The sequence below is a fragment of the Myotis yumanensis genome, unplaced genomic scaffold (genome assembly GCF_028538775.1).
Source record: "Myotis yumanensis isolate MYYU_CA2020_CCGP unplaced genomic scaffold, mMyoYum1.0.hap1 SCAF_1, whole genome shotgun sequence".
Lineage (NCBI taxonomy): Eukaryota > Metazoa > Chordata > Mammalia > Chiroptera > Vespertilionidae > Myotis > Myotis yumanensis.
In genome coordinates this window covers 220,394,953-220,411,135 of record NW_027223752.1, presented here as the reverse complement: position 1 = coordinate 220,411,135, position 16,183 = coordinate 220,394,953, and the positions used below count along the sequence as shown (strand labels likewise).

The 16,183-nt window shown below is 46.0% G+C and overlaps 1 pseudogene; it reads right to left on the bottom strand.

The window, feature by feature from the left end:
• Positions 1 to 6,354: 6,354 nt before the first annotated feature.
• On the bottom strand, positions 6,355 to 8,936 carry LOC138996932 (ezrin pseudogene; annotated as a pseudogene).
• Positions 8,937 to 16,183: the final 7,247 nt, after the last annotated feature.

Below are 16,183 nucleotides of genomic sequence, written 5' to 3'. Positions count from 1 at the left end.
ATGGTTTCACCTGGTTTTAGAAGCTCATAATCCACCACACCTTCTTGATCCCACCAATCGCAGAGCATTGTCGTCTTTCTGAAGCAATTTGGCCCTGCAGTCGATGTTGATGGTTGACCTGGATCAACCCATGATTTTGTGCATTTGGGATTCTCAAAATAAATCCACTTTTTATTGCCAGTCACAATTCGATGCAAAAAAGACTTTCTTTCGTGCCGTTGAAGCAACATTTTACTGATGACTTTTCGGTTTCCCATTTGTCTTTTGTTCAGTTGATGTGGCACCCATTTTCCTTCCTTTAAAATCTTTCCTTTGCTTGTAAACGATAAGAAATTGTTTGCTGAACAACGTTTAATCTGTCTGCAAGTTATTTTTGAGTTTGACACGCATCTTCATCCAATAATGCTTGTGAATGTTGGTCTTCAAACTTTTTCAGTTGACCTGGACGTTCTTTGTCTTTCACATCGAAATCATCACTTTTAAAGCATTTAAACCAGTGTTCACAAGTATCTTGAGATGGAGCAGTTTCATCACAAGCTTCCCGAAGTATTCAGCAGCACTTTTCTTCAAAATAAAGTAATGAATTAAAACTTCCCACAAATGCTCTTTTTTGAGGCACGGAAATCGACATTTTTAAGTGTAAAAATATCTATGATGTTAACACCTTCAGCAAATTTGCCACATGAAGTTTTGAAGCTTGCTGTCAATACAACAAAATAGCATACTAGTACATATCAAATCATATATATCAACATATGTGTAACTCCATCTGTTGAAAAAAAATCCGCATTATTAACTGGTACACCTGGTAGATGAAAGAAATAGAATACATAGACCTTATTTTCAGAAAACATGAAATTTATTTGTATAGACCATTAAGATTATAAAAAAAAGTATACCTCCTGATAAATATTAGATTGGCTCAGAATGTTTTACAAGTAATAATATAACATTATTTAATCCTAAAACAAACAAAAAATTTCACCGATTTAAACAGAAAATATTCAGATAGCTGGGAATCCAGAAAACAAACTTAGTTTTGTTTTGTTTGTATTCTGAAAATGTAATATGGCTCATAGATCTTTCAATGTAATAAGTGAAAGACTTAAAAAAGCAATTGTAATTACCTCAAAGCATGCTAAAATATATTTAATACAATTTCAAATCCATTATTGATATATATATATATATATATATATATATATATATCTTTATAAACTGCAAACTATACTTAGCATAACAAAGCATAGCTTTTTATACCAATAATTAATACTACATATAATCATGGTACATTAGAGGGATTTTAAATAAAATTAGGAATGGGAAAAGAATTGCTAGGATTACCACTATTATTTAACTGTATCCCTTGTACAACATAACATGAAAACAAAATAAGAATAAGTATTGGTGAAAGAAATGTTATTTTTTAAAACAAAATATTTGCCTAGCTAAAATATACAAAGCAATAGCCTGTGTACTAGTAAGATATTAGAAAAAATAAACTAATTCATTAAGCACAGTTGCAAAATGAATGTACAGAGATAAACAGGTAGCTTACTGTATCTATTGCTGCATAGCCATTTGTTCCTGATTTCAGCTGGTAAAAATAACAAACATTTATCTCACAGTTTCCGGGAGTCAGAAATAAGGAAGCTGCTTAGCTTGGTGATTTTGGCTAAGGTCTCCCAAGAGGTTGCAGTCAAGCTGTCAGCCTGGTTTGCAGCCAACTCAAGATTACACTAGGCTTGAAGTATATGTTTTCTAAGCCCCTCAACATAGTTGCTGGTAGGTCTCAGTTCCACACAACCTGTTTGAGAGAGGGCTAGAGAGTCAAAGAAACCAAGATCCAAATCCATGTCAAAATTGACATACCATAACTTCTGTCATATGCCATTACTCAGACAGATCAACCCTGGCACAATATGGTACGGTATACGGAAGTGTTAATATCAGGAGTTAGGGGTGATTGCTGGACATTTTTAAGGATGCAGAGAAAGCAGTCAAAAAACAAGTTTACCCATCCATACACACAATATAGGACATTAAAAATAAATATATTTATTATAGTCCATTCCTGTGTTCTCTAAAACAATGGCCTCTAGCTACAAGTGACTATTTTTTCTCAGTTGCAGTAGCTACTTCTGAAGTGCCAAAAAGCCACAGGTGATTAGTGACTCCCAAATTGAATTGCACAGAAATATACACTATTTAATTTTTCACAGAAAGATAATTTACATTACTGTTATGAGGAGTGGAGAGAAAGCACTTCCAAAATATCCAATGACTCAGGTCTTTTTAAACATTTTTTGTATGGTTAAATGTAATATAAAATGAAAAGAAAACAAAAAAAAAGTGAGTCAGGCTCACATTTTGCTTAAGAGAACAGAAGTTAGATATTCAAAGAGCTCCTGGTTACAAAAATGAAAAGAAAGTTGATTTGGACAGGCAGGTTTTTAATTTAACTAGAAAATAAACACTTCTTTGATGATATTACTCAATATCCAACTGCAAAGTTGAACTTCAGTTGCTGAATGAATGGGTAATGTATAAAGTAAGCCATATAATAAAGATGAATTTTTTATTCCTCCTATTAGAGTTGGATTATTTATATGCATAAAATATGAACTTTGTATTTAACATATTAGACACACATACTATTTTAGAATAACTTATCTGGTCTATGCCTAATTTTTCTATAACATCATTTAATTTAATGAATCATCTAATGGTGACCAAGAGAAATTACAGCCCTACGTTATAGAATAATATGTTATCAATGTGTCCTTATGTCAAAATTACCTTTATATCTTGGCAAGGTCAGTGTCTTCCTAAATAGTTATTTCTAATATGATTAAAATTCAAGGGTACAAAAGAACCTTACTTGTTACCATGTGAGTTTAGCTGATTGCTTTCCATTTCAATTTACCTGGAATTGTTTCAAAAGCAAAGCAAAACAAAAGAGTGCTTCTACTGCTATGTATTCCTAACAAGGAACACATCTGATGGGTTCAGACTCATATGCAGAGAAATTCATCATTACTGTTCTTTCCTGAATCAGGTTGCATTTTCCAGACACATAAATGAATTACAACTGGATATATTTTCATGTGAAGAAAAAAAATCTCACATACCTCAGTTATGCCCGTGTGTGAAGTTTTTGAGGACCATTAGTGACAGAGAATAAACATGGGCAAGTGGAAAGTGGTAGCAAAGATTTTAGATTGATCACCTACACCTTTGAAGGTGGCTGGGAACAAGGACCTTTGTGTTGTAAATGAAAATCTCACAAACTAGCCTAGAAATCAGCAGATAGTGAAATTTCAACAAGATTTTAAAAAATAATGTTAAATCAAGCTATGGAATCTTGGGCCACCTAATGCGAATGGGTCTGATTTTTCATTTTCTATTAAAAAGGGGACACAAATATTCATCTGCTTTGAAAATGAAATTACAACTGGCATGCATGTGAGGGCTGTCAAATAGCTGGAACTAAATAAATTTAATTATCTCCTTTGTATTCAAATATTATTCCCAATATGGCAATAACCACGTTTACTGAAAACATATTAGGTATCAGCAAGCTTTGGGTAATCCCATTTGTTGGAGGAAAAAAGATATGTTAATAAGCAGAGATGAAGCTAGGGTTGCTGATCATGTCAATATCTGCCTTCTCCTCTCTCAGAGAAACCAAGAACTCCTGGGTAAACCTGATGAGAATTTGAAAAATACTATCTTCCTATATAATAAAAGCCTAATATGCTATGTGTCCAGTTATTCTGTTGTCCGTTCAACCAATCAAAGCATAATATGCTAATGATATGCTAAGGCCACTCAACTGCTCACTATGACGTGCACTGACCAGCAGGGGGAAGATAGTTGACCCGTTGACCAGTCGCTATGATGTGCACTGACCACCAGGGGGCAGATGCTCTGACTTGTAGATTAGCTTGCTGCTGGGGTCCAGCTTATTGGGTCTGAGAGAGATGGGCTGGACATGCTCTGGAGCCCTCCTGCACCCCTCCCAGGCCCCGATCATGCATTGGTGGGGTCTCTCAGCCTAGCCTGTGCCCTCTCGCTATCCAGGACCTATTGGGGGATGTCGGAGAGCCAGTTTTGGCCCAATCCCGCTCAACGCAGGAGCTGCCCCTTGGTGGTCAGTGCACTCCCACAGGGGGAGTGCTGCTCAGCCAGAAGGTGGACTCATGGCAGTTGAGTGCAGCGGCAGTGTCCGGTCCCTCTCCCGCTTTCGTGGCAGCACTAAGGATGTCTGTCAGTTGCACATCCCCAAGGGCTCCTGGACTGCTAGAGGGCACAGGCTGGGCTGAGGGAAACCTTCCCTAGTGCATGAATTTCATGCGCCAGGCCTCTACTTTTTAATAAAATAAGAAATTTAAGAGGGTTAAGATAATCTAGGATCCATTGTACTTCAGACTTGGATACTGACTTCTGCTCCAAAATGTATAATCTCTGTGATTATGCCAAATTTCATTCTTTCCAAGGTTTATTTTTTTTAATCTCTACAATGAAAAAATATCCTTCCTTAATTTATAAGATTATTGTGAGAAGTAAGTGAAATAATTAGTCGGGTCTTTTTATCATATTAAATAATAAATTACTTATTATAATTAATATTATATTATTACTAGAGGTCTGGTGCACAAAATTCATGCACGGAGGGGGGGATTCTCAGCCCAACCTGCACCCTCTCACAATCCAGGACCCCTTGGGGGATGTCTGACTGCCGGTTAAGGCCCAATCCCTTAACCGGCAGTCAGACATCCCTCTCTCAATCTGGGACCGCTGGCTGCTAACCACTTGCCTACCTGCCTGCCTAATCACCTCTAACCACTCTGCATGCCTGCCTAATGCCCCTAACTTCTCGCCTGCCTGCTTAATGGCCCCTAACCGCCTCTGCCTTGGCCCTTGCCACCACGGCTTTGTCCGGACGGTCGTTAGGCTGTCTGGTCTAAATAGCATATTATGCTTTTATTATTATAGATTATTTTACCAGAATAACTTCATACAGAATCTTAGCCTTGGAAAAGACCTTTGGTCTAAGATCAGCAAACTTACCTTCAGAACCTATTCAAAGATCTATGTCTTAACTTTGGCTTTTAATGAGAGATTTGCCCACAGGAAACTGCTGTATTATTGTTGTTACCTGCGCCCCGAGATTGCCATGGTGATAGGAGGGTGGGAGGGCCTGCGCCCCACGATTGGAGTGCGGGAGGGCCGGGGCGCAGGCCAGGCCCCTACACCGGACTCCTGGGGCTGGCGGCTGGCCTGTGCCCTGAGATTGCCATGGCGATCTGAGGGCGGGAGGACCTGCGCCCTGCTATCGGAGGGCGGGAGGGGCCGGGGCACAGGTCAGGCCGCAACCCCAGGACAGGCAGCTGGCCTGCAGCCCCGAGATCGCCATGGTGATCGGAGGGTGGGAGGGCCCGGGAGCAGGCCAGGCGGCAACCCTGACCCCCCAGAAGCTGTCTGCCCATGCCAGTGTGCAGCCACAGAAACTACCTGCCCACCAGCGCCCATGTGCAGCAGCAGAAGCAACAGCCCGAGCCCCTGTGGGGCAGCAGAAGCCTACAGCCCGAGCCCGTGTGCAGCCTCTGAAGCCGCCTGCCCACAGCATGTGCAGCCACAGAAGCCGCCTGCTCACCCCTGTGTACAGCCACAAAAGCCGCCTGCCTCCGCCTGTGACCTGATCTGGTCCCAGGTTGCAGGCCCTCGCCCGCCCGTGTGTGGCTGCAGAAGCTGCCTGCCTATCTGCCGCATCCCACTGTGATCCACTGAGTTATGAGGCCAGAGAGCAAGGAGAACTTCCACCCCTGAGTCAAAGTGGGGAGCGGAGGACACGGCCTCCCCTCCTAAAGTCGCCAAAGGACAGGACCTAACCTAAGCCACATCCTCTGAGACAGCCGGGCAGGCACCACTGACCCTCTCTGCAGGCCGGGCCCCCCTCCTGCTTCCCCTGTCCCTGCACAGCTCCCATAGCTCCCCACTGGCTGAGTCAGGCACAACAGGTTGCAGCCACAGGGGTGATTTAGCAGCTAATGAAAAATGCGAGAACGAACAAATGAAGCAGCTACTGCAGTGGGGAAAAGACGTTCATCAAATTCGTTGTCTCTGAGAAACTGAGGCAGCCAGCACAGGCCCCTGCACAGGATGAGGCTTCTGCTTCTAAAGAAACATCCTGGGGTTAGAGGTGAGGGAGTGCTGCCTTTCCCCTCTCAGAGCTCTAGGAGGAGTCTGTGCTCCCCCTCCTGGTATTCTTAACACCCAGAGACCCCTCCCCAGTCCAGGCAGGAATGTTCCATGCTGACCGCCTCCAGAAAGCAGAGAACAAAAAGGCACTTCTTTTTTTTTTTTTTTTTTTGGTTTTCATGTTCTTTATTATTCTGTAAAAGGTAACAAAATATACAGAACAAGGTTTTCCCTTTTTAACTAATGTTACAAACCCATATTATTGCTTATATATAAATATTATATTCTATAGCTGATCATCATTAATCAGGTGTGTGAGCCCAACCAAGTAGCCTCTAACTGTTAAACCAGGAGTTTATCTAAGCGTGTGTCCTCCTGTGCTGTTTATCCGGAATGAGCGAGGACGCTGCTGCCTGAGGAAGTCACTGTGTGCATGTGTGTGAGTGCTTTCGACCAGTTTTCAAGCCTCAAAAACATAAATACAGAGATGCATCCTTCACAGAAATCAAGTACAATCAATCAATCTGGGCTAATTTCAAATACAGACGGAATATGGCACGGACTGGAGCCGCCGAGGGTGCTGCAACAATACGACTCTCACACACGCCAGCACGGAGCTGCCCCTCAGGCGTGCAGCGGCCCTTTCCTTGATTCGATCGGCCCTGCCCCCAGCACAGACAGGAAGTGATTCAATAATAACAACAGTAAAAATCAGGCCGTTTGGCACTATGATACAAATGGGAAGTAACCAGGGAAGCCTCCCGTCCCAGCCCCGGAATCTTCTCGCTGAAACAGCTACTCTCTTTAAAGGAACTGGGTACGAGGAAGGTCTAGATTAGAGAACTACGAATAGAGTTTCAGAGTCTGCGTGCGACCACGGGGCCCAGGCTCGGGCCGCCCTGCAGTCCCGCGGCCTCACATGGCCTCGAACTCGTCGATGCGCTGCTTGGTGTTGCCCTGCCGGATCTGCCGCAGAGTCTTGTACTTGTCGCGGCCTTGCCTCATGTTCTCGTTGTGGATGATGTCGTTGTGGGTCCTCTTGGCCTCATCTCTGGCCTGGGACAGCTCGCTGGACAGAGTCATCAGCTGCTGCTGCACGCGCAGGTTCTTCTCGGCCTCGGTGACCCGCTTCTCCTCGTGGCGGTCGTCCAGGATTCCCTCACTGGACAGCTCGGCGCTGTAGCCGGAATCCTCCGCGCCCTCCTCCTGCAGGTTCTCGCGGACGTGATAGGCCACAGGCTCATACACAGGGGGCGGCGGGGGCGGCGGGGCCGTCATCACCAGCTGCAGCTCCTCCTTGGTCTTCACCAGGTCATCCTGGGCTTCCTTGGCCCGGTGCTGCCACTCCTCCACCTCGTCCTCCTTGCGCCTGCGCGCCTCCTCCAGCAGCGCGATCTTGGCGGTGTACTCTGCGAGCTCCGAGGCCAGCTGCTCCTGGCTCTTTATCTGATCCACCGTCTGCCTCTCCAGCTCCTCCTTGGCGCGCAGCTCAGCCATGCGGTCGGCCTCCAGGCGCTCCGCCTCCTCCTGCGCCCGCTTCCGCTCCTCCTCCAGCTGCAGGGCCCTCTGGATCTGGTCCGAGAGCTCTTTCTCGGCCTTCTTGGTCTTCTGCTCGTAGTCCTGGAGCCTGAGCATCAGCTCCTCCTTCTCCCGCATCATCTGCTCCTTCTCTCTCTCCACGGTCTCTCGCCTCTTCTTCTCCGTCTGCAGCTGCTGCCGCTGCAGCTGCTTCTGTCTCCTCGCGGGCCTGGGCCTTCATCTGCTGCACCTCAATGGTGTCGGGCTTCCTGCGGCGCATGTACAGCTCGTGGTTCCCCATGCAGAGCTGTAGGATCCGCTTGTTGATGCGCAGGAGGGGGGCGTAGAAGACGAAGTCAGGCGCCTTCTTGTCTATGGGCTTGATGACAAACTTCTTGTCATTGAAAGAGATGTTCCTGATCTCACTCGACGGGAAGCCAATCTTTGGGGTCAACTTATCTTCTTTCTCGTAAATATTGAGTCCCAGGGCATCCACTCCAAGCCACAGGTCTGTTCCTTTCTTATTTTTTATCTCAAAATAGTTGATCCCGTACATTTCCAGGTCCTGGGCGATCTTCAGGTACTCCAGCATGGCGCTGTCTTTGAGCATCCCGCGGTGCTCCGCGTGCCACACCTGGATCCGGTCCTCCCACTGGTCCCTGGTGAGCTTGTGCTGGTCCATGACTCTCTGGGGGATCAGCCGCTCGGAGCTGAGGTACCCGGACTTGTGCATTTCTTTGTTGTAGTCTCCAAACTTGGCCTGCACGGCGTAGGAGCCGAGGATCACCGCGGTCTCGGGAGGGCAGTAGATCTCATCGCTCAGAATGCCCTCCTTCACTTGGAGGAAGAAGAGCTTCTGCGTGATGTCCTGGATGAGCTCCTCAGGCACGTCCTCGGGGTAGAACTTGGCCCTGAACTTGAACTGCAGGGGATTCTCCTTCCTGACCTCCTGGGCCGACACCTTTTTATCAAGTTTCAACCAGGTAGGAAATCCTTTATTATCTACGTACTGGAGGCCGAAGTACCACACCTCCCGCAGGCCGATGGTCTTCACCACCTGATCAAAAAGCTGCTTTCCTGTGGTGTTCGGCTGGATGGCGAACTCCAGCTCCGCATCCATGGTGGTGACTCGCACATTGATCGGCTTCGGCATTTTCGGTTCCGGGGGCGTCTCCGCGATCCTCGGGAAGCGGCGCGGCAGCGGCGGACACGGCGGGGGGGGGGGGGGGGGGGGGTGGGGGGGGGGGGCTGTGGACGGTGCGCTCCGCGTCGGTGCGTCCCAAAGAGGCACTTCTTGACTTCAAGCCTCTAAACCAGTGGTTCTCAACCTTGGCTGCACATTAGAATCACCTGGGAATCTTTTCAAAATCCTGATTCCCGGGCTTCATCCTCCGGAAATTCTGTTTCTTTGTTACTAATGTTGTGGCTCTACCCCATAACAAAGAAACAGAATTTCCAGAGGATGAGGCCCAGAAATCAGGATTTTAAAAAGATTCCCAGGTGATTCTAATGTTCAGCCAAGGTTGAGAACCACTGCTCTAAACAGACTTAACCACTGCAGGCAAAGACCTGCAGCTGAGAGGGGGCAGGTTTTGGGTGTCGAGGTCCAGAGCGTGGAAGACCTACTGGGGGAGCAGTGGATCTGGAAGCCTGTGTGCTGGGTCAGAGACACGCCTGCCTCCCACCCTCCCCTGCCCTGCACATAGATGTGCCTGGACTGGGGTGAGGAGGAGAAGGAGAACTAGAGGGAAGGAACACTGAGTGTTTGTTGGCAGCCATGTAAAAAGGACTGTGACCCTCCCCTCCCACTGAGTCACTCCCTAAGGCAGCAGGAGACGGAGGGTCTGAGAGCAGCCACACAGCTTTGTGGCCGTGACCAAGGCACCAAGATGGTGTCCATGCAATGGGGCTGAGGAGGTGTCAGAGGACCTCACCCCAGAAAACCCAATAGCTCTTTGTGTGAGAGAGAGAAGGTGGCAGGGAGGGAGGGAGAGAGCAAATTGGACTCAAGAGGCCTCTAGGCCCAGATGAGAATATACCAGGGATCAGCATGGACTTGAGCTCTGAGGTGAGGGTCAAGGGCAGCTGGATGGGGGCCAGCCCAGACAGAAGACTGAGGTCCAGATGTTCATGACCCTGCTCGGTTCTTTGGCACCTCTGCCTGAGATATAAACTGTCTGACATGGAAGTACAACTCCAGAGAAGGGGGTGGGGAACCTAAGTTAAATAATATTTTGTTTTTGTTTTTTCACTTGGCAGAATGGGGGCTGAAGTTGAAGTTAGGTTTGGTTACTAAACAATAAAGAAAGCAACATTTCTTGCACACCCGACTGTGTGGTCTGAGTTTGCTGCTGCCTATAAACTGAGAAAAAGTTGTAAAATGAAGTACTAATTTCTAGGGTTTAGGTCAGACCAAGGAGTAGTGCCACTCAGCCAGAAGCTGGCTCATGGCTGGCCAGTGCAGTGATGGTGGCAGGAGCTTCTCCCACCTCCATGGCAGCACTAAGAATGTCCAGCTAACAGTTTAGGCCCAACCCTTGGGGGCCTAAGCCTTTAGTCGGACATCCCCCCGAGGGCTCCCTGGCTACCAGAAGGATGTCTGACTGCAAGCTTAAGCCTGATCCCCCGGGGAGTGGTCCTAAGTCGACAGGTGGACATCCCCCAAGGGGTCCTGGACTGCAAATGGGTGCAGGCCGGGCTGAGGGACGCACCCCCCCCCCCACGAGTGCACAAATTTTGTGCACCGGGCCCCTAGTCCTATCTAATAAAAGAGAAACATGGTAATTAGCTGTACCTCTGCTACCCTTCCCATTGGCTAATCAGGGCGATATGCAAATTAACTGGCAACCAAGATGGCACCGGCAGCCAGGCAGCAGACTCGAACAGGGAGGCTTGCTTGCTTCAGTGACGGAGGAAGCCAAGCTTCCCCGCCTGCTGCTGCTGCTGCTGGCCTCTGAGCTGCAACTCTAAGAAACATTGTAACAAATATAGAAGCTAAGCCAAACCCCAGAAACCTGCTTTAGTCAGCCAGGCTTCAGCCAGCAGGACCGCAACATTGTTTCAAATACAGAAGGTAAACAAAGGCCAGAAACCTGCTTTCAGCAGCCGAGGCCTCAGAGCTGGAGCCAAGCCTCAGAGCTAAAGCTGGCCCAGAATAAAAAAAAAAAAGAAAAAAAGGAGCGGTTGGGAGCTTCAGTCACCCGCCAGCCTGAAAACGGCCCTCAGCCCCTCACCCAGGCTGGCCAGGCACCCCAGTGGGGACCCCCACCCTGAAGGGGGTGTGACCAGCTGCAAACAGCCATCATCCCCTCATCCAGGCTGGCCAGGCATCCCAGTGGGGACCCCCACCCTGATCCAGGACACCCTTCAGGGCAAACCAGCCGGCCCGCACCCGTACACCAGGCCTCTATTCTATATAGTAAAAGGGTAATATGCCTCCCAGCACCGGGATCAGTGGAGCCGCAAGGCCTCCCGGCACCAGGATCAGCGTGACAGGGGGCAGCGCCCAAACCCCCTGATGGCCCTGCGACTCTGTGTGTGACAGGGGGCGGGGCCACAACCTCCCTATCCACCCTGCTCTGTTAGTGACAGGGGAAGGCGCCCCAACCCCCTGATCAGCCCTGCTCTGTGCCTGATAAGGGGGAGCTCCCTAACCCCCTGATGGCCCTGTGGCTCTGTGTGTGACAGGGTGCGGTGCCCCAACCCCCCCCACGGGCCCTGCTCTGTGTGTGACGGGGTAGAGCCATAACCTCCCCATCGGCCTTGCCCTGAGTGTGACAGTGGTGGCACCCCAACCCCCTGATCGGCCCTGCTCTGTGGGTGATAGAGGACGGCGCCCCAACCCCCTGATCCGCCCTGCTCTGTGTGTGACAGGGGGCGGTGCCCCAACTCCCCTATCGGCCCTACTCTGTGTGTGACAGGGGGGAGCTCCTCAACCCCCTGATCAGCCCTGCTCTGTGTGTGACAGGGTATGGAGCCCCAACCCCCTTGATGGGCCCTGCTCTGTGCATGAGAGGGGGTGGCACCGCAACTTCCCTATCGACCCTGCCTTGAGTGTGACAGGGGGCGGTGCCCCAACCCCCCAATCGGCCCTACCCTGAGCGTGACTAGGGGTGGCATTGCAACTTCCCGATCCGCCCTGCTCTGTGCATGACAGGGGGCAGCGCCCCAACTTTCCAATCGGCCCTGCTCTTAGCCCGACCAGGGGCTGCACCTAGGGATTGGACCTGCCCTCTGCCACCCTGGAGCAGGCCTAAGCCAGCGGGTCATTATCTCCCGAGGGGTCCCAGACTGCGAGAGGGCACAAGACGGGCTAAGGGACCCCCTCTCCCCCCCGAGTGCACAAATTTGTGTGCACTGGGCCTCTAGTCCTATATAATAAAAGGGTAATATGCAAATAGACTGAACGGTAGAACAACCAAACAACCAATCAAAGTGTAATATGCTAATGATATGTTAACGCTGCTCCACTGCTCGCTATAACATGCACTGACCACCAGGGGGCAGATGATCCAACCAGTAGGTTAGCTTGCTGCTGTCGTCTGGCCAATCCGGATGGAGTGAGATGGGCCGGGGACGCCCTGGAGCCCTCCAGCAGTCCCTTCTAGGCCCAATTGTGCATCAATCGTGCACCAGTGGGGTCCCGCAGTCTGGCCTGTGCCTTCTCACAATCCAGGACCCCCTCAGGGGATGTTGGAGAGCTGGTTTCAGCCTGATCCCGCAGGCCACTCTCCTTGGGATGTCGCCAGACACAGGGCTCATGGCTCGTGGCACTGCTGTGGCAGCACGAGTCTCTCCCAATCAGGACTGATTGGGCATGAGCCTGCAGCAGGCACAGTGGGGCCGGGATGAGCGGGGGTTGCAGGTAGGAGCTGCAGGCAGCGTTGGACTGCATGTTTCGGCCAGATCCCTGCAGGCCATCCAGAGGGACCCCACCTGTGCACGAATTCATGCACTCGGCTTCTAGTCAATGATAAGGGAGAATCATTGATTGGCTGCCTCTTGCATGCCCCACATGGGGGATGGACCCCGGAACCTGGGCATGTGCCCTTACTGGTAATTGCATCATGACCTCCTCGCTTAACCACTGAGCATGCCAGCCAGACACTAGGAAATATATTTTAGTTACTAACAAAAGAAGACAAATATAGTGTTGTTGTTGTTTGTTTGTTTGTTTCCTGTGAACAGTAGTGCACACACTTGTGAAGCTTGGAGCTGCTGTAGCAATCTAGGGCCCCAGAGGTAAACTAACAGACAGGATGAGGCTGAGAGGATAAAAATTGTGAAAGGAATCTGGGCTCCCAGAGCCTGTGGGGATATAAATTTGCTAGCAGGACTTATTATGTGAGATAATATACCTTTATTATTTAGTTATTTTGACTTCACTTTTTTTGTTGTTGTTGTTACTTGCAGGAACCATCTTATTTAACACATCATATTTATGGAAGACAACTAAAAATACTTTAGCTAATAGATACTGGTCTATAGAATTTAAAAACTACAAATCATTACTGAAGATATCTTCAAAATTGAAATATCATTTCCCCAGTGAACTACTTTGTTTTTCTATTTTCTAAATATTAATCTTTTATAAAGCAAGCAATTTATACCAGCAGAAAAATACTGTACTTTATTTACTATTTGATACAACTTTTTTCATAACATATAGACAGTTTTTAAGAAATAATTAGCTTTAAGAAATCATATTTGATTCTTTTAAAATTTGAGTTAAAGAAATATTGTATTTGTAATTGCCCCATGAATGTGTCGACTCACTAAAGATAATTTTAAAGCTACTTTCCAAAAATTTATTAAACCATAAATGAACCATCTTTTTAATATTATTGTACTCTCCAAGGATCAAGCATTATCAGATAGTTGTTGTAAAGAACTGTCAAGAAATGTGATTATGTTTTAATTTATGCTTAGACTACTAAAACAGTACATATACATGAAAATATATTTAAACACCTGGCCCACAGATATAACATATTTTTCAAGGCTAGGAAAGAAAATTAGTAAAGGGAATATGCTTAGGCAAACCCTCATCAGATCCAAATGAGATAAATGTTGAAATCTTCCTCTGAGAAGATGTACAAGATCAATTTCCCTAGTGATCTAAATGAATTCATTCCTAATATGCCAGTAATTGACATTCAGTGGTTAGAATTTAATTGCAATACTTATTTAACTAGCCAATTTTAATGAAGGCAAAGGGTCATTTTTCGTAATCTTGATTAGAGGAATAAATAAGGGAGTAAATTAATGTTTTGAGTTTTCATACTTTTTGAAATTCATTTCATTGGTTCTTAATAGAAAAGTAATGCTAGATTGGCATAAAATTTAAATGGTGCTTATATGCATGAAAAAATATATGTCTGTGAGCATATACCCCAATTAAAAATTGAATATTTAAACATTATACTTGGAAATAATATTTTAGAAGTAAAATATAAATACCAATTTTAACATATTCAAAAAATAAACCAACTTTATTTGGTGAAATGTATTTTCTGAGATTTGAATGCTGTCCTATTCACTATTGCAAATTTATTTTTCAAAGACCTTTTGTTTCAAAGTTGAAGCATGCACTTAGTTTTTTGAGGTAAAAAAATTACAGTTATGAGTTAAATTACAGATGCATTCACCTCAACTTTCTGACAAATTAATTTCACATTTTTAATATCATATGACAGTTTGGGTTTTTAGAGTCACATTTATTAAATATGCCAAAGTTATGTCTATACTTATGAGGTTGTTGACTGAAGATGACAAAATAATTGCTGTATTATTATCTTTTTATTTTATTTTTTATGAGTTAAATTACAGATGCATTCACCTCAACTTCCTGACAAATTAATTTCACATTTTTAATATCATATGACAGTTTGGGTTATTAGAGTCACATTTATTAAATATGCCAAAGTTATGTCTATACTTATAAGGTTGTTGACTGAAGATGACAAAATAATTGCTGTATTATTATCTTTTTTATTTTATTTTATTTTTTTCGTTGTGCATCAAAATTGAGCAGAAGGTACAGAGACTTCACATACTGCCCCTACCCTATATGTACATAGCCTTCCCTGTTATCAACAACAATCAATAAACCCACAATGACACATCATTATCATCCAAAGTTCACTATGGTGCTATTCCTTCTACAGGTTTTAACAAATTTAAGATGACATATATCCACCATTATAGTATCGTACAGAGTAGTTTCACTGCCCTAAAAATCTTCTGTACTCTGCCTATTATATTCTTTTAATGGCTAATAAAGAATTGACCTTAGCTATGTGCATAAAATTAAAGTATGTGAAGGTTTAATGCAGCCTTTAACCATTTAATATTTTTTTAAAGAAAGTAGAAAAATCTCAAGGTATGTAAAACTACATGTTTTCTAGAAGCAAAGTGAGCTCTCTTCCCCTTACATTAATGTTCATTGTTTCTCCATATTTTCATTTTTGAGCTTAAATCACCTGTCTGGGATCAAATTTCTTTATGGCTTTAGGAGATAAATTGCCTATTTCTTTCTCTCTTTACTCTTTTCCTTTAAAAATTATAGTGCTTAGACATAAACAGCTGCCAGATGGGGTGAATCTGAGAGTTGCTCATCTCTGCCATGCATTGCTGTGGAAACAAACTCAAGCTAAACACTGCTGCTTTTCACAGCCATCTGTGAGAGCACCTTGATATAACAGGGTTCTCACTTACACCTGTTTTGGTGATACATTTAGAAATATCATATTCTGAGAGGATAGGTTCACCAATGTTAGCTGAAGAGAATCAGCCCTGCAAAGCTTTCCTTGTTATATTTCAGGACAGAGTTAGAAACATCTGCAGACTTTGGTGTCACTTTTCCTGGTGGCTTTGTTGGAAATTTTATGGAATTGTGGATTTGGTCACAGGACTCTGTAACAGTGAAATGGTTGTAATCTTCCAGGGGATGGAATATATAGCACAGAAGCAGGGGAGAAACCTGTCTGAATTTTGTGTTTTAAGAGCTGATGAAATGGCTGACAACATTGCCACCTAGAAGCTACCATGAGTGCTGTGAAACCCCCTATGTGAAAATATTAACGGTAGCGTTTTTCCATGAAGTTTCTGCTTGTGAATGGCGGAGAGTAGGTCACATTGTGGCAAAATGAATTTCTCTCATTATCAAGCTTTGGATAGGCTCCTTGATACTCATTTATTGTATAACTAAAGGCCCAGCGCGTGAAATTGTGTGGGTAAGGTCCCTAGGGCCTAGCCTACTGCGATCAGGGCCATCTTCTGCACGTTTGCCAGTCCCCAGTCTGAACGCCGCCTCTGCCACCGGCCTGTCAGGCCGTTGGGATCACCAGCTCATACCTGGCTGCTCAGGGGCTTAGGCCTGTGGGAGGCAGGCGCCAGCGACCTCACCTCCATGCATGTGCGCTGGGTTGGCCGCTGATGGAACGCGCTGCCCGCTCGGGGC